The sequence below is a fragment of the Peromyscus maniculatus genome, chromosome X (assembly GCF_049852395.1).
Source record: "Peromyscus maniculatus bairdii isolate BWxNUB_F1_BW_parent chromosome X, HU_Pman_BW_mat_3.1, whole genome shotgun sequence".
Lineage (NCBI taxonomy): Eukaryota > Metazoa > Chordata > Mammalia > Rodentia > Cricetidae > Peromyscus > Peromyscus maniculatus.
Window position 1 is genome coordinate 71,017,116 of NC_134875.1, and position 23,729 is coordinate 71,040,844.

General features: G+C 34.6%; 2 pseudogenes; one reads left to right on the forward strand and one right to left on the reverse strand.

The window, feature by feature from the left end:
• Positions 1 to 2,081: 2,081 nt before the first annotated feature.
• On the reverse strand, positions 2,082 to 2,344 carry LOC121825603 (protein Hikeshi pseudogene; annotated as a pseudogene).
• Positions 2,345 to 2,401: 57 nt separating this feature from the next.
• Positions 2,402 to 23,729, forward strand: part of LOC102926714 (Y-box-binding protein 1-like) — a 105,364-nt pseudogene continuing 84,036 nt past the window's right edge.

Genomic DNA, 23,729 nt, shown 5'->3' on the forward strand with positions numbered 1-23,729 from the left:
ATCATAATGAAACTTAAAGGACTATCAATATTTAATATAATACTAATCAAAGAGGAGCCCTAGAAAAGTAATATATGGAATGCTCTCAGATATTAGAGAAAGGAAGGAAAGGGGAATGCCCTTGAAATCAAGGGCAGAAGCAAAATTCCTAGGAAGAATTAACAACATAAAATAATATACAAAAATAGGAGAAGAAGAGGAACAAGATGTGCTTGCTAAAAATGTCATTAACAGTTTGACCTAACTCAAAAAGAGAATAATATTTATTTGATAATTTTTAATTTAATTGTTCTTTTACTCCTGAATGTACAGTCCAGCAAATAATTGAGCTTCTATAAGATTTCCTAAAATTGCAGTGGTTCTTACTGATAATTCCAACTAAATTCCTTTCCAACAACTATAATAATTACAGATATATTTATAACAAATTCTTGGTTGAAACTCTGAGTGGTGATTATGCTACTGAGTCTCAGTTTAACTGCTGCTTAGTTCCTTCTTCCTCAGGCTATATACACCTTTCTCTGCCCTGCCATATTACTTCCTGGGATTAAAGGCATGTGTGCTTCCCAAGCAAAGGCAAGAAATCTCAAGTGCTGGGATTATAGGTGTGTGCCACCACTGCCAGACCTCTATGTCTAATCTTGTGGCTGGCTCTGTCCTCTGATCCTCAGGCAATTTTATTAGAGTAAGCAATATATCACCAGAAATAGCAGTGTAGAAATCCCTACCTACATGACTATCTGAGGTCATAGTCTTTGACTTGCATAACCACCAAGAAAATTTTCCAACAAAGTTAGACGCATTTACAGAAACAGACACTTGCAGGTAGTAGTTAAAACATTCCTTCCTTAGCAAACAGGATCTATAGTTTGACCATATAACTGTGTAATCCTTTCTTATGGCAATTTCCACAAGTTTTTGCCTTCCCTAGATGAGAGGAAGTGGTTTTAACAAGCTAGCAGAACTTAACACACTCAAATATTTCAGAAGCAACAATTTGATCCTTCTCTATTCCTACACAGTCATATAGTTTCTAGTCAAGGATTGCTATAAGGTTTTCATAGTACTGAGTACTGATTTGATTTTGTATTAACATGTATATATATTCTTTCTTCATATGGGTTTAAATAAAAGAACAATTAGAGCACTTTGTATTGTTTGAAAATCTACATATTATTCAATCTTTGATGCAATATTATATAACTTTCAGATCTGTTAAATGATTTATCATTACACTTCAAATTTAAATATAATTAGTAAAAATGAGTATAAAATAAAGGAGTGAAATCAAATTATCACCCTGGAATGTAGATTTTATTACTTCATTTTTTCCTTATTTCACCTACCATTTAAGCATTAGAGAAGGAATGCAGCATGAATCTGAGTAGACTAGGAAGTTATGAAATTGAATTACAATGAAAAATTTGTGCAGGTTAAAATAATAGTATTGTTTATGCATTGATCATTATTGAAAATATGTATCACTTTATTTTGCAATGCATACAATATAAGTAAAAATGGTGACACAACAGAATATGAAATCCATAGGGAAATGGAAAAACATGTAAGAGAAAAATGTTACTGTGTTTTATTCTCTGTTTAAAAACTTAACCTGCTAGACTACAGTTGCCAAGGTCAGATTGTATGAGTTCAGATCTTAATTCCATCATTTTTAAACTGGAAGCTAATATTTACCTTAGAAAGTTTGCCTAACGGGTTTTCAACTACCGCATACATATGACTCAAGCACCTACAAAATCAATAGATATTTGTATAAAATTGAAAATAAAACAAATAAAATAAACTTTGCCTGAATATTTCTATCTGTTTTAATAAATTGACTACTACTATTGTGAGTAAAAATTATTTTATGAAATGAATTACAGCCAATATAAAAAGTATGCCTTTGAGAAGTATTTCATACTTATAAGGGGGAAGGTAGTTAATATTGAACATTTCCATTATTCAATGTTTCTAATTTTATAAGGATTTTAAGTAAGTTTCATAGTCACTAAGTAGTTTTGGAAGGTAGGATTAGTGACACTTTTTCTTCATGCTTTTAAATGACATGACAAATTATTTTATTCAAATAATTTTTTGCAAAAAAGAAGGTTCTGTGCTAGTTGTCTTTGAAAGTTTTCATACTATTTCAGGAACAGATTTGCTGGAATGGATTTGATGTCACCTAGGCCTGAGAGAGAGCAAAATTGTAGAAATTGTCCTATATCTTCTGTGTGTACTGCGAACTCAGTAGCACTGCTTATAGGAGTCTGCTGAACTAGACTGTTCAATAATTCTACCAAATTCTAATCTGAGCAGCAGATAGGGTTTGCACAAATTCCATGGCTCCAAATGGGTGTTGGCTTCCTTCTCCAGCCTCCATGCCAATAGGTAGCCAAATATGGCAGTGTCCTCAGCACCTCTGCCCAACCAGCGGCACCACCCCAGGCTGGAAAAGAGAAATTCCAAATCCACTGTCTTAATTGAACTCAAGAACCTTGAAGAATTTACAGGAAAGAATGTGCTCCTCCACTACAGAGTGACAGGAGAAACATGGGTACATATTCTGAATATTTATAGCTTACTGCTATGATTTTAAGAGTAATTGTTAGAATACATGATAGAAAAATATGAAATGTTGTAAAATATACACAGGTTTCACTTGATTAAAGAAGCAGAGTTAGCTCTTAAATAACCAGTGTATGTGTAGTTTGATGCAATGGAACATAAAACTCTACATAACTTGCCACCTCTGTATCAAATGCTAAATTGTCTCAAATTATATATTAAGTATTATAATGGACCTACCATATCTGCTGGTTGGATAAACCGGGCGTGCCTCCCCAAGACGTGTAAGCACACACACACACACACACACACACACACACACACACACACACACACACAAAGTGCAACTCAGCTGGACACCAACAATGGAAGAAAATACAGTATCAACATAGTCCAATTTGTTGAGACCAAGGAGTTTTTCTTTCTTATGAAGGATTAATTATAGGAATGTGGATGATACTCAAAAAGCTGCAAACTCCTATGCTGTGGGATGTTCTGTATGTCCTGTGGGAGCCCATTCTCAGGTTCTTTGTGGCGTTACCCAGCAGGTCCGTATAGAGGATGATTAGGACCATGGGCCTGAGTGCAGGTGTTTGAGATGGTCTGCACTTGGCTGTGCTGGGGGATGGTCTGTATGTCAAGTTGCTTTGATTGGTTAATAAATAAAACCTGATCGGCCGTGGCTAGGCAGGATAAAAGGACAGAAAGGCAGAAGGAGACGCTGTAGCCGCCGCAATGACCAGAGAGGCTGCAGCCGTCGCCATGACCAGAGACACTGCAGCCGCCGCCATGACCAGCAGCATGTGAAGACGCCAGTAAGCCACCAGCCACATGGCAAGGTATAGATGTATGGAAATGGACCAATTTAAGATAAAAGCACAGTTAGCAAGATAAGGACAGTTAGCAGGAAGCCTGCCACGGCCATGCAGTTTGTAAGCAAAATAAGTCTCTGTGTTTACTTGGTTGGGTCTGATAGGCTGTGGGACTGGCGGGTGACAGAGATTTGTCCTGACTGTGGGCAAGGCGGAAAAATCAAGCTACACTCCTACTCTACCATAGATGGTGACTTCATGGAAAACTACATTATTGAGTGCTTCTTTCAATTAAGTTTTTGAACCATGTCATATATAGTCTCCAAGACCACTTAAAGCGGGAGAGGAGAGTAGGAGGTTGTAATAGCTTGAATCCCTGGGGATGTGTCAATGATTCTACTTTCAATGCTATAGACCTGGCCACTATTTTATTTTTCTGCTCTAAATGGTACAACTGTTGTGCCAAGGTGTCTCCACTTGAAGATATCATGATACAGGTAAAAACACCATATTGCACTATTTTTATAAATACTGGTCATCTATATTGTGACATCACACTGAAAACATAAATCTGTAGCATTTTCTTAGTTCTAAATTAATTTATATTAGTACAAGAAAGTAGGCAAAGATAATCCTACAAAAGGCAATGATATGGGTGATTTGGAAACCATGTTCATTTAAACAGAATGTGTGATTTCAGTAAGTACTTTACTAAGAAAAATATAGTAATACTCACTTGGAAAATTACAAAAATGAAGAGGGGCATACCATATTATACTGTGAATCTATTCTTCAGGTAGCAGAAACATTGACGATTATAAATACGATCACAACTTTCTTTCTGTCTATATTTCTTTGACTTTTTGTTGTAGTTCAAATTTTTGGGGTAATCTTACAAAATAATGTCTTTATTTATGACATTTTTTGCTCATGTATATCATTGTACTTTGTTCAAATTTACCGTCCCTGATGTGCATAACTTCAATTTTCTTCATTTTTTTTAACTTCTGTAGTTGTATTAAACTTTCTTTTGAATCTCATTTCTAATGAGCAGGGGTAAATATATAATCAGGTTTCTTTAAGAAAACACTACACTGTCTTTTTTGAGTAACTGATCAACTAGTATTCTGTTTGAAATTACTCAGTTTCTAATTCAAACTTAGTATCAAAGATATTGTTACCTCTTAATAAAAGTTCTTTCTCTCTCTCTGTCCCTCTGTCTGTCTGCCTCTTACATAATACAAGGGTTGTTCACAACTTCAGCATTTGGAAGGGGTATATAAAGCAAAAGTACCAAAAAATCCAGGAAAAAAACTTACTTTTAGTATGGGTATACTCTGTCATTACTGTTCAATAAAATATATCATGGTCTAGTCATTGTGTTGTGGACACTGTACTTAATTTCTTAACAGTATTATATATTGGACAATTAGGAGATAATAATTTGTTTGGAGGCCACAGTTCATCAAATCCAAATGATCTATGACTGTCACTGGGAAAGTATTTTAATATTATCCCCAGATCCTCACTATTGAGTTGAATACAATAACTAACTGCAAAATTGAGTAGTAATAGTGCATACAAGTATATAGATATATGACAATAATTACTGAAATGCATATATAGTAAAAGCACTGAAACTAAATACCCAGTATCAGAAGCATAGCATGTTTCAGAAACATTTGCTGGTTATTGACTAGGTTCCTTAACAGGATGTTCATTTATTTTATAATTTATATTTTACCTGGTCCAAATTTTATGAGATTGCTCAATTCAATGCAAATAGTTAGATGAGTTTTTAGAATGATAAAAATGGTTTTTCAACAAATATATCAACTGATGAATTGTATTATGGAAAGTCACAGAAAAATTTATGTCTTGATTCTCAAAAATAGTGAAAATGCCATTGGATTTATGGTTCAGCCATGTTTTATTTATGTCTCAGTTCTTTTACCTAGATCTTTAATTTAGATCCAGGGGGTCTTTTCATTTTAATCATCTATAAAAATTGAGTAATAATAACACATAATTCATGTACTGCCACTCAAATTATGTGGAATAATAATCATGAATATCAAACACAATATCTATAATTTAGATTATGATCAATATATAATAGGAATTTTCTATTTCTCAAGTTCTTATTCTTCTCAAAATATATGTTTGTCAGATATCCTAGTCCATAAGACACTAAAACCACTCCTAAGGGTTTTTTCATCCTTGAGAAAATGAATCAGTGAAGGAGAAGGTTAGCATAGAATGAGATTAATTCTACAGGTTTAACATGCTCTAAAATGTACTGGTAGTTTATATCTTTATAAAGATTTAGAGGCATGAAAATCCTTATCCATCCTGGAGATCATTAGCTTCTTACTGAAGCTATGATGATGCTATTCTGCTTGAATCTACCCCAAATATTTACATGTTCTCATTATGATTTCCATGTATTGATACATCCTTAATGTCATAGGCAGTATGCTGTAGACTATGCGACAGTTGATGTTAGGAATTACTATAAATAATAATAAATATTGTTCCATCAGGTGCTTATTTAGTGACTTAAATATGAATAAATTTTCCTCCATTCTGGGTATAAAGTAAAGCACAATAACATTAAATAAAGGTAGCTAAACACAGACCCTTTGTTCTCAGCCTCAAAAAAATATGTGCTCATATGATTAAATTGGGTTCTTTGCTGAAACTCAGTGTAACCTCCCACTGTGTCACACTACAGGTTCCACAATGAGATTTTTCTTTTTTTTTTCTTTTTCCCTTAAATTTTATTTTGTTTTATTTTGGTGGAGAGGGTACAAAGGCAGAGGGTAGATACAAAGAGAGAGGGAGATGAATGGGATCAAAATGAATGATGTGAAAGACACAAATAATAAAAAGAAAGTTTGAAAAAAGGTGTGCATATATGGCATTTTATTATCTGTCTACCTTATTGATACTGATAAGTGTCTGTCACATAATTAATTTCGGTTCAAATTTATTTCAGCATCAAAAGTTGTAGGTGAATAATAACTGGTGATCTGTTATTCAGTCCATGCAAAGGAAGTTAATTTTTCATAGTTTTGCCTACTTGTCTCCTCAGTAAGAAACTCACATAACATTTTACACAGATGGATGATTGAAAGAATGAAGTAGTCCAAAACAGCAAATGGAGAGCAAAGAAATAAGTAATATTTTTGTTACCCAATCTTGTTTCTTTCACATCACATCACTAAACTCATGAATCATTTCTAGGATATTTAAAAAAAAAGGTTCTTAGAGAATTTCTGCAATCTGTTCATCACAAACACAGACTATTTTATTTATTCCTAATATATATGCTTGCATTACTTTTCCTTGCCTTACTGATCTACCAAGTGCTTCCAGTATGATCATCTTTGAGAACAATGAGAAAGAATTTATTTCCTTTGTTCTAGCCTCCAAGAAAGCATTAAGTCACAACTACTATGTTAATTAGATATTTTACATGTATTTTTTTTACCAGTTTGAATAATTAAATAGTCTTCAGTTTGGTGAAAACTAATTGTTTAAAAAGTGGATTCTCACATTTAATGAAGATTTAATTATAATATGTTGAATTGATCACATCTTTTTCTCTTTTAGTGTATTAATTCAGCACATTGCATTTTGATTTTAAGTTGTTGCATCACCAATACAAAGTCAATATTGATATATTTTACTGTTTCCTGTGCATAGTTGGACTTGATACTTCTAACTAATTTTTGCAATTCTTGCATTTGTTTGCTGGCATGCTTTCCTTGTTATTGAGAAATATTTGTATCTTTGTACTTTTATCTTAAACCAAATTTAACCAATTATCTTAAGGTTTTCATTCTCTTCTCATTTCTAGATGAAGTGCAGAATTTCTTTTAATTGATATGTAATTTGTATATATATTTAATGAAATCCTTCCTTCTTTATAACCCTTTTTCTGTAATTTTCCTTTATTGTTTGTGAGATTATAGTAATGACTTTACCACAGAATTTACTGTCATTCCATATCTGTAAATATTCTCTTATGCTTTCTTTGCAAATTTTAATTCTTCTTTTGATGCATCTTAGAGAACTACTACTAAACCTTGTTTAAGGTTATGTTACCAATATTTTTCTGATTTGTGTTCTTTGCACTTGAGGATTTCTATGGTTTTTTATCTAGTTTTGTTTCTGTCTTCTCAAATTTTCATTAGGTTCTTTATAATGTTTTCATCTCTCTATGAAATAATTTATTTTACATTGCACAGCATTCACTGATTTTCTAGATAAGATCTTTATATACAAATCTGGCTAAGCTCCCAAGTGCTAAACCTGTAGTCAAATGTCAAAAAGACCAACATTATTTTTCTGTACTGTTTGATGCTTTTACACAGTAGTGATACCTACACTAAATGCCTTAACAAATATTTCTAATATCTAGGCTACTTCTGGACCTGAGTGTACTTAATCCTCTGCATCTTGTGTATATGCTGACCTATTTTGGACTTTTCACATTTCTTATAATTTGGGTGCTGAAATCAGACATGTTATCTTAACAGCAGTGAAAAAAGTAAAGTTAATCCTAGCAATGATTATGCCATTATTTCTACTGGATTTTAGGTCTAGTACCTATGCTCACTTTCTTTTACTGTAGTTGAAGTTTAGTCAGAAGGCCTACCATGTCCTTAAATTGCTATAGTAAAATGATAGTAGGTTCCAGCAATATCAGTTGATAATGACTGGAATATGGAAGTAGATGTACACATTCAAAGAATTTTCTATATGTTATTTAAACATTTTAAGATTAAGAGGTTCACCTAGGTAGATCTTAAATGCAATAATATGAATCCATTTACAGTAAGAAACAAAGGAATATTTGATGCAGATATGTACAGAAATCAGTGTAAACATACAGTTAGAAATTTTAGAAATTAGTGTGATATAATTTTAAAAATCTGTAACATAGCTTCAATAAGCTAGAAGAAAAAGGCAATGAATAATTCTCCACAGGTTTTAGAGGTGTGTTCTTGCCATCATGTTGATTTTAGCCCACTGATGATGATCTTAGACTTTAAGAGGAAACAGAAGCTACACACATGGACACACACACACACTATATATATATATATATATATATATATATATATATATATATATATATATATATATATATATATATATATATATATATATATATATATATGAGAGAGAGAGAAAGAAAGACAGAGAGCAGAGAGTCTTTCAATTCAATATAATCTGACCTCAAAGTTACTATGTAATACATGGATTCAGCTTGGCAAATTTCTTGCTATGGTTTTGGCCTAGTCAAATTTCTATTTGCCTATTCACACTTTCATCCATCTGTACCAGGTGTTCATCATTTCATATGGAAATGATCTTGACCTTGGCTTTCCTTCACCACTTCAGTTCAACTCTGACTGAAAGTCCAGTAGCTCTAATAGATTTTCAGCTTATTCTGTGGCTGTATTACACGAGTTTTCCCATCCCTTCACATACTTTTCATTTCTCTCACTCTCCCACATTTGGCCTCACAGCTCTCTTTGAAACTCCTTGCCCCTTTAGCCCTTTGTAGATATCCTGTATCCCACATATAGCATACATACATATAATTATATGGTTGATAGTATGGGTATATTTACTATAAGATGCTTAATGTATAATAATTGCCAAATTTGGAATAAATAAACCAGTATTTGCCTTATTCAGACTATCATGGAAAGAGGAACTATCTAGAAAATTGCTGTCAAGGAAACCACCTTGTGAGTTAATGGTTAGTCAATCAATTCTGACATAATGAATTTATACAACATAGATAATATAGATTTATATGAATGTATTAATCTGTTTCATATATAGCATACAAATGACAGAAACTTTATATGTCTTACACAAGATATTTTAAATATCAGAGCAGATATTTTGTCACATCTCCCCCCTTATTTTATCTAATACTATTTTTCATATGCAAAAAAATATTTTCCAAGAACATGAGAGGTAAGCTAAAAGCTGAATGTGAGGAAGGAGTCTTTCCTCAAAGACCTTCAAGCCTCCTAATTTGTAACTATTTAGCAAGCTAACTTTACAAGCCATTAAACTATTCCTATGGTAGACATAGTTTATCTGTTGGACCAATTGTATACTTTTTTTTTTACTAATAATGCTCCAAATGTTTGAAAGTATCATATACATATACTATTTAATCAACTTTCTAAAAGAATAATCACTGAAAACTTTTTGTGGTTAAATATTAAATTTTAATTTGTTCATTCCCATGACATTGTATTCAAATTTGCATCTAATTATTTTAACAAAAGTCCAGATATAATGAAGATATGACCTCTTGTTTTTGATATAACAATTTATTTTCCGCATTTCTTTTACATTAGTCCTATGCCCTTTTTGGGAATCTGATTCTTTCTGATCATATATACGTAAATATACACATGTATTTCTGCAACTGTATTGAATAAAAACTGTCAACCAAATGACATATTTCCTGTACATCTAAAATGAAACACTTCTTGACTGGTATTTGCCCTGCCCATGACCTTGGGCTATATGGCCAGAAAGAGGCAATGCGTCTTGCCTTTTGTAAGTGATCTCTTACAAGCAGAGAGAGAAGGGTCAAGTGCTTCTTGGCATGATTTGACACGGGACGGCCAAGTGCATTCTCTCTGGGACAGAATAGAGGATGATTCCAGCTGTTTACTTGGTCCTGTATTCATGAGTGTATTTCCCCAATTTATATCTTTTTTATTTTATAATGAATTTAATTTTACATATCAGCCATGGATTCCCCTGTCCTCCCTCCTCCCATCCCCCAGCCTTCCCCCAAAAAACAACCCCCCATTCCCACCTCCTCCAAGGCAAGGTCTCCCCTGGAGATTCAGCTCAGCCTGGTCCATTCAGTTTAGGCAGGTCCAGTCCCCTCCTCCCTACACCAAGGCTGAGCAAAATGTCTCTCAGCATAGGCCCTAGGTTCCAAAAAGCCAGCTCATGCACTAAGGACAGGTCCTGGTCCCACTGCCTGTGGGCCTCCTAAATTGTTTAGGCTAATCAACTGTCTCACTTATCCAGATGCCTGATCCAGTTCCATGGGGGCTCCTCAGCTATTAGTTCATAGTTCATGTGTTTCCACTAGTTTGACTATTTGTCCCTGTGCTTTTTCCAATCATGGTCTCAATATTTCTTGCTCTATAATCCCTCCTCTCTCTCACCAGTTGGACTCCTGGAGCTACACCTGGGGCTTGGCTGTGGATCTCTGCATGAAGAGATCCCCAATTTATATCTTATTAAATCCCAATTACCTATTCAATAGACTCACGTGAATTGATCTTAACACACTTCCCCTAGTGCTCATTGCATTCATGTAGCACAGAGGTTGTTAGCTTATAAGCTTTGCAGTCAGGTGATAGTAATGGACACATCATACACTTGTCTTCTCTGTGCTCAAAGGGTTCAGCAATAACACTAATGAAATGTTTCTTCAAATAGCTCCCACCTCCTTTGTGGGAAGTTTTTTTTTATAATATGCACATTATTAGCTTTAGTTTTAATCACTGTTTATTAAATTTGTTAAGTATATCATGTCATACAGGCAATAAATTTGGGATGATAAATATCCTTTCAAATGTCTTCTTTCATGTAGAATAGAAGAAAATTTTGGAAAGCAAATACTTCTTCTTACTATGAATTCTTGAGACCTAAAATTATTTTATTATCCAAGGACATTTTTTTCTCTACTTCAGCCTATGGGAATAATTAATGATATTTTATTTGATTATAAGTATCTATGTTAGGAGGAAATAGAAGTTAAAATAAAATGGAATCTGTGGAGCAGAGGGGTGAATGCTGACTTACCACAATAGAACTTAGGTTGTTTCGCATACACTGGACTTCTTGGTTATTGCATTCGGGTTTCCATTTATTTTAAAAGCAAAACATTCCAGGTTTAACATCAGAAATGTGTTTTACTTTCAGATTAAAAAGTTCAAATCATATACATATTTTCATAAGTCAATAGTAATTATATTAATATTAAAGTAGAATAATTAATGATTTATGAACTGAGAGAATTTTATTTACATATGATGTACTGCAAATATCATACACAGTAGCTCTTTTAAAAAATAGCAATTTCAAGTCAGTTTAAAAAGAGATAGATCTGTTCTACTAATTCATAATTTCTATTAGTTTCATGACAATGAAAGAAAAATTAAAAATAAAAACTAATAATCATTTATATTGTTTACACATTTAATTTAGGCATTTATAATCAAGAATATATATTTACATACTATATATGCTGATAACTGTCTTCTCATCAAATTTTATAGGCTTTTATCTTTCTAAAACATAGCAAATATTTTCATTTGAGCTTTTAGTGATGAAACAAAATGAAACTTTTTTTTTCTTTGCTAGCTAGCTGAAAATACCGAGTCTCAGAGAGGTGAGAAAACTTGCAATGTGTATAGGATGCCAGATGTTAGAGCTGTGATTGGCCTCCTAGGCTGCCAGATGACAAATACTTCACATTCTTTGCCTTTGGGATTCTAAACGTCTGTGTTGGTGTGATTATTCTCTTGTTGCTCCTGGTGTCTTTAAGGAAATCTAAGGTTCAGAGATTTTCAGTTTTCTATCCAAATATCACAATTCTCTTAACTTGAAGAAATGATTAAAGTGCAGATTTTTGAAACCTCTATAGTCATTGTTTTATATTTTCCATGCTGAATGCACTGTTAATAAGAAGTCTTTAACAACTTCCCCTCTTGGTCTGACCTCAGCTTGCATAGATTATGCACATTCTATCAGCTATCAGCTGTGAACTCATATCTGCAACTGCTCTCCTATGTATAGAAATGTGTTTTCTTGCAATCTTCTATGACCTCAAGCTCTTACAAACTTTCGGGAGCCTTTTCCATTAATTACCCTCTTTGAGATATAATGGACTGGACCATCATACTGTCCATCATATTTCCTTTAGTGAATGCATATATCCATGCTCCTTTGAAAAACAAACAAAACAACAAAAAGAAATTTTTAGTCAAGTATAGATGTGAAAATTAGCCAACTCAGTAGACACTACAAAAAAGTCACTACACGACACTATTTCTTATATGCAGTAATTCATTTATGTGTTTTCCTTGTATATACAGCCATTAGAATTTTGTGGGTTTAAACCACTCATATTAGCTCTCACTTATAATCCTAGCATTCAAGAGGCTGAAGCAGGAGAATTACAGCCAGTGAGGGATACAAAGTAAGACCTTATCTTGAAAAAAAAAACAACCATATCTAATATAAATAGATGATTATAGTTTTACTTTGAGGTCTTTGTTTCAGGTATGTTTGCTCAAAAATAGAGGTGGTGATTGCTGCCATTTGATCATCGTTCGTTTGATCCTTCCATGTACTTCAAGTCACTTTAAAATTAGCTGTTATTATTATTATTATTATTATTTATACATATAGATATTATTAATTCCAGCCAAAAACCTGGACAGCATCTCTGTGATCATGAATGCTAAGGAGAGTCTTTGTTTCCACCTACACTCAAGGCCAAGCCTGAAGAGGCAGTCTATTATTTTTCCTTCTGTGAGGGAAGACAGATATCCCTGACTTGATTTTTCAGCTTTATGATGTTACAAAAGCCATACACATTCAGAAGAAACTATAAATTGAATTTTGGATTTTAATTACAAGCAGCTACATGTGGTAAAATTCTCTCTAGCAGTATGCAGGGAAAAAATGTCAATGAGGTAGTTCTTGGCTATGCTAAAACAAAGCAACAGGGTGTAGCTCCTAATCAAACACAGGATCAGAGGGGCAAATGACTCACAGCTTATTCTATTGTTACTATGTTTTTGATAGTGCATTATATATTTTTCATTCTCCTACTTTGTTAAGAAATGTGCTTTGGGTTAAATGCCATTGCCCAGCTACAGGCTGATTCTTAAACTTACAAAGCGAAGTTTGAGTATATCTAAGTTAGCCTAAGCAAGGCTAAAACATTTAATAAAGGTGAGTAAATTAAATGTATTTTAATATGCTGCATTTTAAACTTTAGTTTATTAAGATATTACTCCATTGTAAGTTCAGAAGTATTACTATATTCTTCCATTGTAGCCTGAGGTTCCTAATCGTTCTTGATTAAAGAATAAAGTCAGTGATGAGTATGGTTCCCACTTTTGCCATGTTGGAAAGCTGAGGATGATGGAGCCAGCAGCCAAAGTTGCCATTTCAACCTGAGTCAATTCTTTAATTTTCTTTAATTTTGCCAAATACAAATAGACTAGCTATTATAACAGTAATTCTTGCTTGATAACTGTTCTATTATATGTAATTTTACTATGTTAGAGTTAAAACCTTCCTTTTTGATTAGACAGAAAAGGGGAGGTGCTGTAGATGTCTTTCTGTAGGCTATGGATATGTGTTGCTCTGATTGGTTGGTAAATAAAATGCTGATTGGCCAGTAACCAGGCAGAAGTATAGGTGGAATAAGCAGACAAGGAGAATTGTGGGAAGAGGAAAGATGAGTCAGGAGACACCAGTCCACTGTCCAGGGAGCAGCATGTAATGACCCATGGAAAGCCATGGAAAATGCGGTGACATATAGATCAAATGAAATGTGCTGAGTTCAAGTGTAAGGGCTAGTCAGTAGTTAGCTTGAGCTAATGGCCAAACAGTTTTAATTAACATAAGCCTCTGTATGTTTATTTGGGTCCGAGCTGCTGCAGGACTGCTGGGTGAGAGAGATTTGTTCTGACTGTGGCCCAGGCTGGACACAGAAGACCTTCAGTTACACATTTCAGTTCAACAAGAGGAAAATTGATATGTTCAGACAATAGGTATGCTAATTAGATTGATTCAATAAGTTTATTTCTATAATATAGCATCACTTTTTAATCACCAAATATACATAATTACAGTTTTGAAATATCTCATGATTATATGAATAGACAGACAGATAGACAAATTCTTAATGTGGGCAGGCCCTGAATTTCTTGTCTTCCATATGTATGGCTATAGAATTGCCACACACATACACACACGCACCTGCGCGTGCACGTGCGCGCACACACACACACACACACACACACACACACACACATATATATATATATATATATATATATATATATATATATATATATACATACAGAGAGAGACAGAGAGAGAGATGGAGGGACTATGTGTTTGCCTGGGTTTACATATGTGAACTACATGCATACAATTACAATGAAGATTGGAAAATAGCCTAAGATCTTTTGGAACTAGGTACTAAGTGGTCAGTTGTGTGATAAATTGTAGGGTCTGGTAACTGAACATGGGTCTTCTTCAAGAGCAGGAAGTCCGCTTAACTGCTTAGCCATCACCATAGCCTCATTTTTTCATGGTTTTTATCATGGAAGGATATTGATTGTCTTCTGTGTCTTTTGCAATGATCATGTGATGTCTTTTCTTAGGCTGTATATTCTATTACACTGACTGATTTGTATTTGTTAAACCAAACTTGTGTGTCCAGAGTAAAACCATTTTTTCACAGTATATGATCTTCTTAAATTATTTATTTGTGTTTATTTATTTACTTATTTATAAATTTTTATTTATTCTTTATTTATTTTTTGGTTTTTTGAGACAGGGTTTCTCGGTGTGGTTTTGGTGCCTGTCCTGGATCTCGCTCCATAGAGCAGGCTGGTCTCAAACTCACAGAGATCCACCTGGCTCTGCCTCCCAAGTGCTGGGATTAAAGGCATGTGCCATTGCTTCCTGGCCTTAATTTAATTTTATATAATTAAATTATAATTACATCTATTCTACCCTCCTCTTCCTTACTACCACTACCATGTCTGCCTACTCCCAAAATTCAGAGCCCACCTCTTTAACCATTGTTCTTAAATATACATATAAAGTAATAAAAATGTAAATACAGGTAGCATACTCTCATCAGCGTGTGTGTGTGTGTGTGTGTGTGTGTGTGTGTGTGTGTGTATTTAGGCCTGACAACTTTGTACTGGATAATCATTTAGGGGTCTTATCCCTGAGGAAGACTAATTCTCCCTCTCACAGTCATTAATGGTATGTATCTGTTCATCTATGAGTGGTGCCTCGTGTGATTACACCCATTCATGTTGTCATGTCAACTTGTGTCATAATTTAGGCCTTGTATAGGTAACATAATTAAGATTTCATGGGTCTGGCTTCCTTGTCATCTCTAGAAGGCACAATTTCAAAACAGACTTCCTGGGCCTTTGGTTCTTGCAATTTTCTGCCCCCCTTCTATAGAGATGTTTTCTGTGACTTAAAGGCAGGAATTGTGTTGTAGATATATTCATAGGGGACAAGAATCCCATTATTAGTCTTTCTCTGCATTTTTACAGCTCAGTGTTTTCTGTATACAAAGAACGCTTCTCTGTTTCAGGGTAAAAGCTGTACTTATGTAACTAGGCCAACTCACAGGAGTTGCAATCATGACAGAACCTGTTGGTGGGGAACAGATCTTCATAATACACTATGGAACTTCATTTGCAGGTGTTCTAGTTGATGCTTTACAACTATGTTCATAAGGGAAATTTCTCTCAATATTTCTTTTTACTGCAATTTCAGTATCAGGATAATATTGTATAGCTAGAGTTTTCCAGGTCCTGTCTGGCCCACAGTCAGGACAAATCTCTTTCACCTGCCAGTCCTGCAGCCACTTAGACCCAACCAAGTAAACATATAAAGAGACTTATATTGCTTACAAACTGTATGGCCACAGCAGGCTTCTTGTTATCTAGTTCTTATATCTTAAATCAACCCATTTCTATTAATCTATAAGTTGCCACGTGGCTCATGGATTACTGGTACCTTACATCTCGCTTGTCATGGCAGCGGCTGGCAGCATCTCTCTGCCTTAGCCTTCCTGTTCCCACAATTGTTTTCTTTCCTTGTCCTGCCTATAATCCCTGCCTGGCTACTGGCCAATCAGTGTTTTATTTATTAACCAATCAGAGCAACACATTTAACACAGAGAACATCCCACAGCAATATTGGTTCCATAGAATGAGATTGATAGTGTGATCTCCTTTTCTATTTTCTGTAACATGAAAATTTTTGGATTTTAGCTCTTTTTTGTTTTTGTTTTTGTTTTTGAGACAGGATTTCTCTGTATAGCTTTGAAGCCTATCCTGGAACTCACTCTGTAGACTAGGCTGGCCTCAAACACACAGAGATCTACCTGCCTCTGCCTCCCAAATGCTGGGTGGTTTTTAGCTCTTTTAAAGGCTGTGAGAATGTACATTTCCATTGATAAGTTTTGCTTTCATTTTAATTTGATTCTAAGGATTCTTGAATATGCTCCTTGACTTCCTCAATGACCCGCTGGCCATTCAAAAATGTAATGTTCACTTTGTCACTATTTATGTAGTTGATGTAGTATTCCTTTTCATTTAATTCCAGTCATTTCACCATGATCTGATAAGAAACAAGAAATTGTTTTTGATTATTTTCCATTTGTTAAGCCTTGGTTTTTGGCCTACAATATCCTCTGCTTTAGTCTAGTTTATTTGTATTTTGAGAATAATGATTATCTTATATGTATTGTATGGAATAGTATAGAGATATTTGTTAAGTACATTTTAATTATGTTATAGTTTATTTATCAATTTTCATTTTGGATGACACATCTTTAGATGATAATGATGTATAGAAGTTACTTATCATTATTGAACCAGGAATTTTATGACTATTTGTTCTTATTGGCATTTGATTTATTAATTTAGTTCCCAATATTTGCTAAATATGCTTTTAAAATTATTACAACTTCTTGATGGAAGATTTTTCCCTTTTGTAAATATACAATGACCTTCTTTTCATCTTCTGACGAGTTCTCAGATGACTTTTAGTGGAGTACATTCCTTTTTACATAAAGGTAATATAGATACAGTGAAATATTTTTCTAACAACAAATCATATTTTCATCAGTTTTGCCCATGATACTGTTAGTGTCTACCTGCTATATAGCAGCACTTTTCATCTATAGCACAGCTTACTCAAGTCTAAAGTGGTTTGTGTGGATATAAAAAGGTGTGCACCTAACTGGATGGTACAGAAATTAATTCAATCAAATCTCTATAAGGACCATTTATATCTAATCTTTCTCTGCTGGAGAATATTATGGGTAGAGCAATGCTTAGTCTACATGATCTTTGCAGAAACTGTATACTGCTATAGGTTTCCTCACCCTGTTTATCAGATGAAAAATAGAAAAGAATAATGAAATACTTAATACTCAAAAATATACCAATTGATAAATGACATAGTCCAAATTAGACACCAATTTGAGTTTTCAAATCACTGTTCTAGTTTGCCTTCTTTGTAATCTAGCATTTAATAATTTATTGAGGCAGCTAAACAAAAATACAACTATTTACAAGGCCCTGTGCTTTTGGGTAACTTCTTTAGTGTTTTCATTAATTTGTTTTTTTCTTATTTCAACTCATTTTGAAAAAATAAAGCATTGAATGGTGAATAAATGGTAGTTGTTATAAATCTTATTAAGAAATAGGTAGACTTAATTTAGAAAGCATAAGTGAGCAGCAAGAAAAAATTGTGAGGACCTAGATAAAATAATTAAAGTATTAAAATGTGTGATAAACCTTATTTTGTTTTTGAATTTGTAGCACCAAAAATTATCAGGCTTTTCTATTTCCTTTTCTCCTAGATGAAATTAAATAAGTACTTAGGGAAACATTGGGCTAACACTTTAGGGAAATAATTTACAAATGGGATTTTACTTCAAAGTTGACTTCTGATTATGTACGCTTGGGTTTTCCTCATTGCAGGGTTGGGAAAACTGCTATGCTGTGTGGGAAAACAGCTTGGATCCAATTTGGTAAATTCTCATTTGTTTTTAATTCTCTAAGCCAATTTTGCTTCTCATTTATACGTTGAATCTGAAGATGACCAGATGTCAGTTTTACATATTGTCCTTTGAGGATTGCACATGGAAACAGTCACTAAAGACCACAAAGAAGTTTATCCTATATTCAAACATTGGTTACAGAGCCACAGCAATGGAAGTGATGAGAGCAGGCTCCAGTGTATTTGCATTCCCTGGCAGACAGTTTACTACTTAATTTCCTGTCCAGGTCAGATGGTTATAAATATCATTTGAAACAAATGTGCACTCTCTCTAAATGCCTCCAACTACATGCCAAATCAGCTTCAATTTGGAGAGGATCTTGAAGAATGTGTTCACCTTTTATTAAAAAGAGCCAGAGGAAAATTAATTGAAGGATTTAATTGAAAAAATTGCATTTGTTTTAACATTAGTGTACCCATTTGATTCAAAATTGTCTAATTTTGAATCTTAAGATTTGTAGGAATTACTATTTCCAAATAATTGACTCTTTACTTTCAAACAATAGAGTAAATGCAAAATCGTATCCATGATGCCCACCTGATACTGACATACAATTTTCAAAGGACAGATATAATGAAGAAATAGAGGACCTATCTTCTAAATTAAATCATAATTTTATTACATTTATATATTTATTGGTTGTGTGTGCATGTATGTATGTGCCACAGACCTACTCATACACTTAAGTTGACCATTATCAGTACAATAACACTAAGGTAATTCTATAGGTGTATCTCAGGCTTAAAAGGCTTAAGAAAAAATTCACTTTCCAGGAATTTTTCTTTCTTCTTTAATAAGCTGCTAGGTTAAATCAGAGGATAACTTGTGGGGCTTGGAGGATTTCTTTCCTTTAACCATGTGGGTCCCAGGGATCAAATACAATTTAGTCTATTATGAAGTTCTTTTATTAACAATTTGCTTTTTATTATTAATTTATTCTTTGATAATTTCATACACGTACATACTACTTTCTGGTCATACTCATGCCTCTACAAGCTCTAATCCTTCTCTCATCCCTGTAACATGAATCTTAAAAGGTCTCATAATAAAAAAAAACCCAGAGCCATATATTGGGGTGAAAGCTGAAAGCTCAGAGAAACAGAACAACCACTAGCTTTCCTCTATGAAATCCTCAGCCTCAAGAGAGCGAGTTCCTGTTTCCTAATGCCTTATATACCCTTCTGTGTCCTGCCATATTACTTCCTGGGATTAAAGGTGTGTGTCATCAATGCCTAGTTCTGTGTCTCTCTTGTAGCCCAATGTGGTATTGAACTCACAGAGATCCAGACTGATTTCTGCCTACTGAGCAATAGGATTAAATGTGTGTGCCACCATCTCCTGACTTCTGTGTCTAATTTAGTGACTGGCTCTGTCCTCTAATCCCCAGGTAAGCTTCATTGGTGTACACAATGTATCACTGCATGCCCCATCAACTAGCCTGCATTTTTTCCACTAAGTCCCTATCTCACTTTCTTGTCTTAATGTTTACTTTTATTTTTGTTTTGTGACATACTGGATTTAACAAGGGCTACTTGTGATAGCATAAATGTGACACACTACCCACGAGAACAAGGATAATTCACCAGTTGTTATATTACTGAAGAAAATGAGTTTCTCTACACCAGAAGCCTTCAAATGATAGTAGCTTTCTTGAGTGGAACTCCATGAAACCCTCCTCCATTGATAACTGAATATACACTGGTTTAGTCTTTACTGGACCCTATGCAGGCAACCACCACTGATGTGAAATCTTTCTAGAAGTTGCTATGCAGAAAGCTGAAAGAGAAAAAATCATAAACAGTTTTAGCCAGCTTTAGAAATTGCATGCTATAGCACCGTTTTACAAGCAAGAGGAGCTTCTTTCTTCAATAGTCATCTGATTGTTATAGGAGTAATCAACTTATTTTTTATGGGATCAGAGGCCCAGTCTATTGGAGCAATTTCATTCTTGGTAAATATTGTAGATGTGGCCAAAGTTTCATGACTGGGGAGGTCATAGATACTAGGAGTGAGCCTATTGCTATTGTCTTACTAGTTGAGAATGTTGTCAACATACTGCTTACATATTTACACTTATACCCATAGAGAAATGCTACTCTCAACCTCAATCAAAGAAGCTTCTCATTGCAGTAAAAAGTAGGCAGTGGTAAAGGCAGAGACTTATTGATGGTAAAGGTCCTGAGAATAATATACCACTTATTATTAGCATTAAATGTGACACGGTATCACCCTCATAAAGATTTAATGTATATCATGAAAGAGGAGGTAAAAAAAATGTAAGAGCCAAAAATAAGGAGGTGGGCAATGAAGTTCTATCTTGTGGGCATGGCATGGCAGGGACACTCATAAATTGATATTTTTACATAGTCAGTTTTGTGAGACACTGTGGCTCATTATTGGTTGTGGAACTATATATAATTTTCTTCCCAAAGTTATCTGATGAATAATCAACAACCTCAAATAATTTTGAACATATATAGTAATTTTTGTGAAATGCAAACCCATCTGCAAAATTTGATAATCTCTGTTGTAGATAATCATTGGCATAGATAATATAATGTCATATTGTCAATTCCATAGTTATATGCCATATACAGAAAATAGAATTTTCTCCCTGTTGCTGCCGAGTTTTCTCTCCGGGTCCCGCCAAGCCTCAGCAATCTGACAGCCCACTTATAAAATAAACACACAGATGCTAATAATATTTAAACTGTTTGGCCTAATGGCTCAGGCTTCTTGTTAACTGTTCTTATATCTTAAATTAACCCATTTCTATGAATCTATACCTTGCCACGTGGCTCGTGGCTTACTGGCAGAATGGATAGGTATAAGATATTATGGTAGATTATTGTATACACTAGTAAACAAATTTAGTAAAATAGCAGCCTTAGATAATTTACATTGTCATTTGTACTGTCATGAATTCTTATATGTTGATACAAATATAAACTATTTTTATATTCATGTTTAAGATAATTTGTATATTGATACATATACAGAACTATATTTGTTATAATATACACATATTTTTACTCTTATTTGAAATATTTGTATATTGATACAAATGTAAATTTATATCTATCACACTGTATGTATGTTCTACTTCTGTTTAAGATATTCTGTATGTTGATATATATTTAAGATTATTGTCATATTGCATATTGCACTATGCATTCATGCCTCTGTTATAAATATCTTATGTATTGTCACAATTTTGAAGTCATCGTCCTTTACCATACATTTGCTTATAGACTGTTCACCTTGTTTACGGGAAGTCTTAGTCCTTAGGTTATTTAAGTAGATAAGACTTATAGATTTATAGTCACCTATGCTTGTCATCTCTATAGTTGTTAGTTAGGTTATTCAGACTTACAGATACATAGGTCAGATGGACAGGTAATCTTCAAACACTTCATAGACCTAGAGAATATGGCATTTAAATAACTTAGAATTCTGTTAACATGAGACACAATTGCTCCTGGCAGAACCAATTTGATCCTGAGAGAACGTTGGGCTTCTAAGACATTTCTATTTGGAAGTATGTCTTCTGGGCACAAAATGGACTATTGGGCAAAGAACTGCCCTTGCCTCAACTGCTGACAATACGAGTGCTGTCATTCTGGACAAGCGGGACACAAGGAAAAGTGACTTCTGAACTCTGCCAAGACAGGGTATGATGGTCTTTCAGAATTCCTGCTTCTAAAAATGGCCTGTCAGATACTCTAGGCCTATAGCCAATTTGAATGCACCAACAATGCTGAGAAACATTAGGTGACTGTCCAGGCTGCCAGCTGTCTCTATCTACTCTTGCAAGATTCCCGAAAGTTGCTTGCATCCATCTTCCATTTCTCAGGTACCATTATATTCCTTCTCAGGTCTTTGATGGGATTGAAGATTCGCAGTTATAGCTACAACTTTATATGTATATAAAGTATAAAGATTGAGGTTTTTTTTAGGGTAGGACACCTTTTGGAATGATCTTTGTAACATGCCATTTACCTATACTCGATACTTCTCTGGATTTTAGTATGTGTTTCTTGCTTGATATTGTTTGCATTGGTTGTAGTTCCATCTTATCTAGGTCATTATCCCTCATTATTCCTGGACAACATTTGATAACCATTCCTTTGTATATAGTCTTGTATTAGGTTAGAACCTTCTTATTTAGACAAAAGGGAGAGATGTAGTGGGTAGCCATTCTAGCTTTGGTCTGGAAGTTCCAACCCCCATTGAGGCTTCGGTAACTGTCACACCTACAAGGTGAGGCCAAGAGAGGACCCTGAAGACCCAAGATCAGGATGAACTGGCTCTCTTGGTTCCTGGACCCTGGATGCTGGAGGTAAACTAAGCAGAATTCTCCAAAGAACACTGCCAGACTGTGCCACGCCTTTCCCATACTCTGTAAACTACCCATTCACTTGTAAGTTACCCCACAAAATAAACTTCCCTTTTAACTATGTGGAGTGGTCTTAATAATTTTACCAATACTCCCCAGTTATGCAGTACAGTGTTTTTCATCTTGATTGTATACATTAGAAAATACCACATATGTTCTGTGACAGGCTTTATAAGGCAGTATTTGTAGAGTTATAATGAAAGTCATATTAAATAATAGGGTGATATAAATAACAGTTTTCACATTATTCGTATTGTAAGTAACTTGCTTCTTTCATTATTTGCTTAAAGTATGTGTTTCAAGACTGGTACCTTATAGATTCTGACTTAACAGGACTTGTTATATTTTCCAGTTCTTTCTTTTTTTTTCTTTTATTTTATTTTACAATACCATTCAGTTTGACATATCAGCCATGGATTCCCTTGTTCTTCACCCTCCTGCCCCCCTCACCTTCCCCCCAGGCCACCCCCTATTCCCACCTCCTACAGGGCAAAGACTCCCCCAAGGACTGACATCAACCTGGTAGATTCAGTCCAGGCAGGTCCAGTCCCCTCCTCCCAGATTGAGCCAAGCATCCCTGCATAAGCCCCAGGTTTCAAACAGCCAACTCATGCAATGAGCACGGGACCCCCAGTACCACTGCCTAGATGCCTCTCAAACAGATCAAGCCAATCAACTGTATCACCTATTCAGAGGGCCTGATCTAGTTGGGGGCCCATCAGCCTTTGGTTCATAGTTCATGTGTTTCCATTTATTTGGCTCTTTGTCCCTGTGCTTTATCCAACCTTGGTTTTTGGTTTCAACAATTCTAGATCATATAAACCCTCCTCTTTCTTGCTAATTAGACTCCCGGAGCTCCACCTGGGGCCTAGCCATGGATCTCTGCATCCATATCCCTCAGTCCTTGGATGGGATTTCTAGCACGACTATTAGGGTGTTTGGCCATCCCATCATCAGAGTAGGTCAGTTCTGGCTGTCTCTTGACCATTGCCAGCAGTCTATTGTGGGGGTATCTTTGTGGATTTCTGTGGGCCTCTCTAGT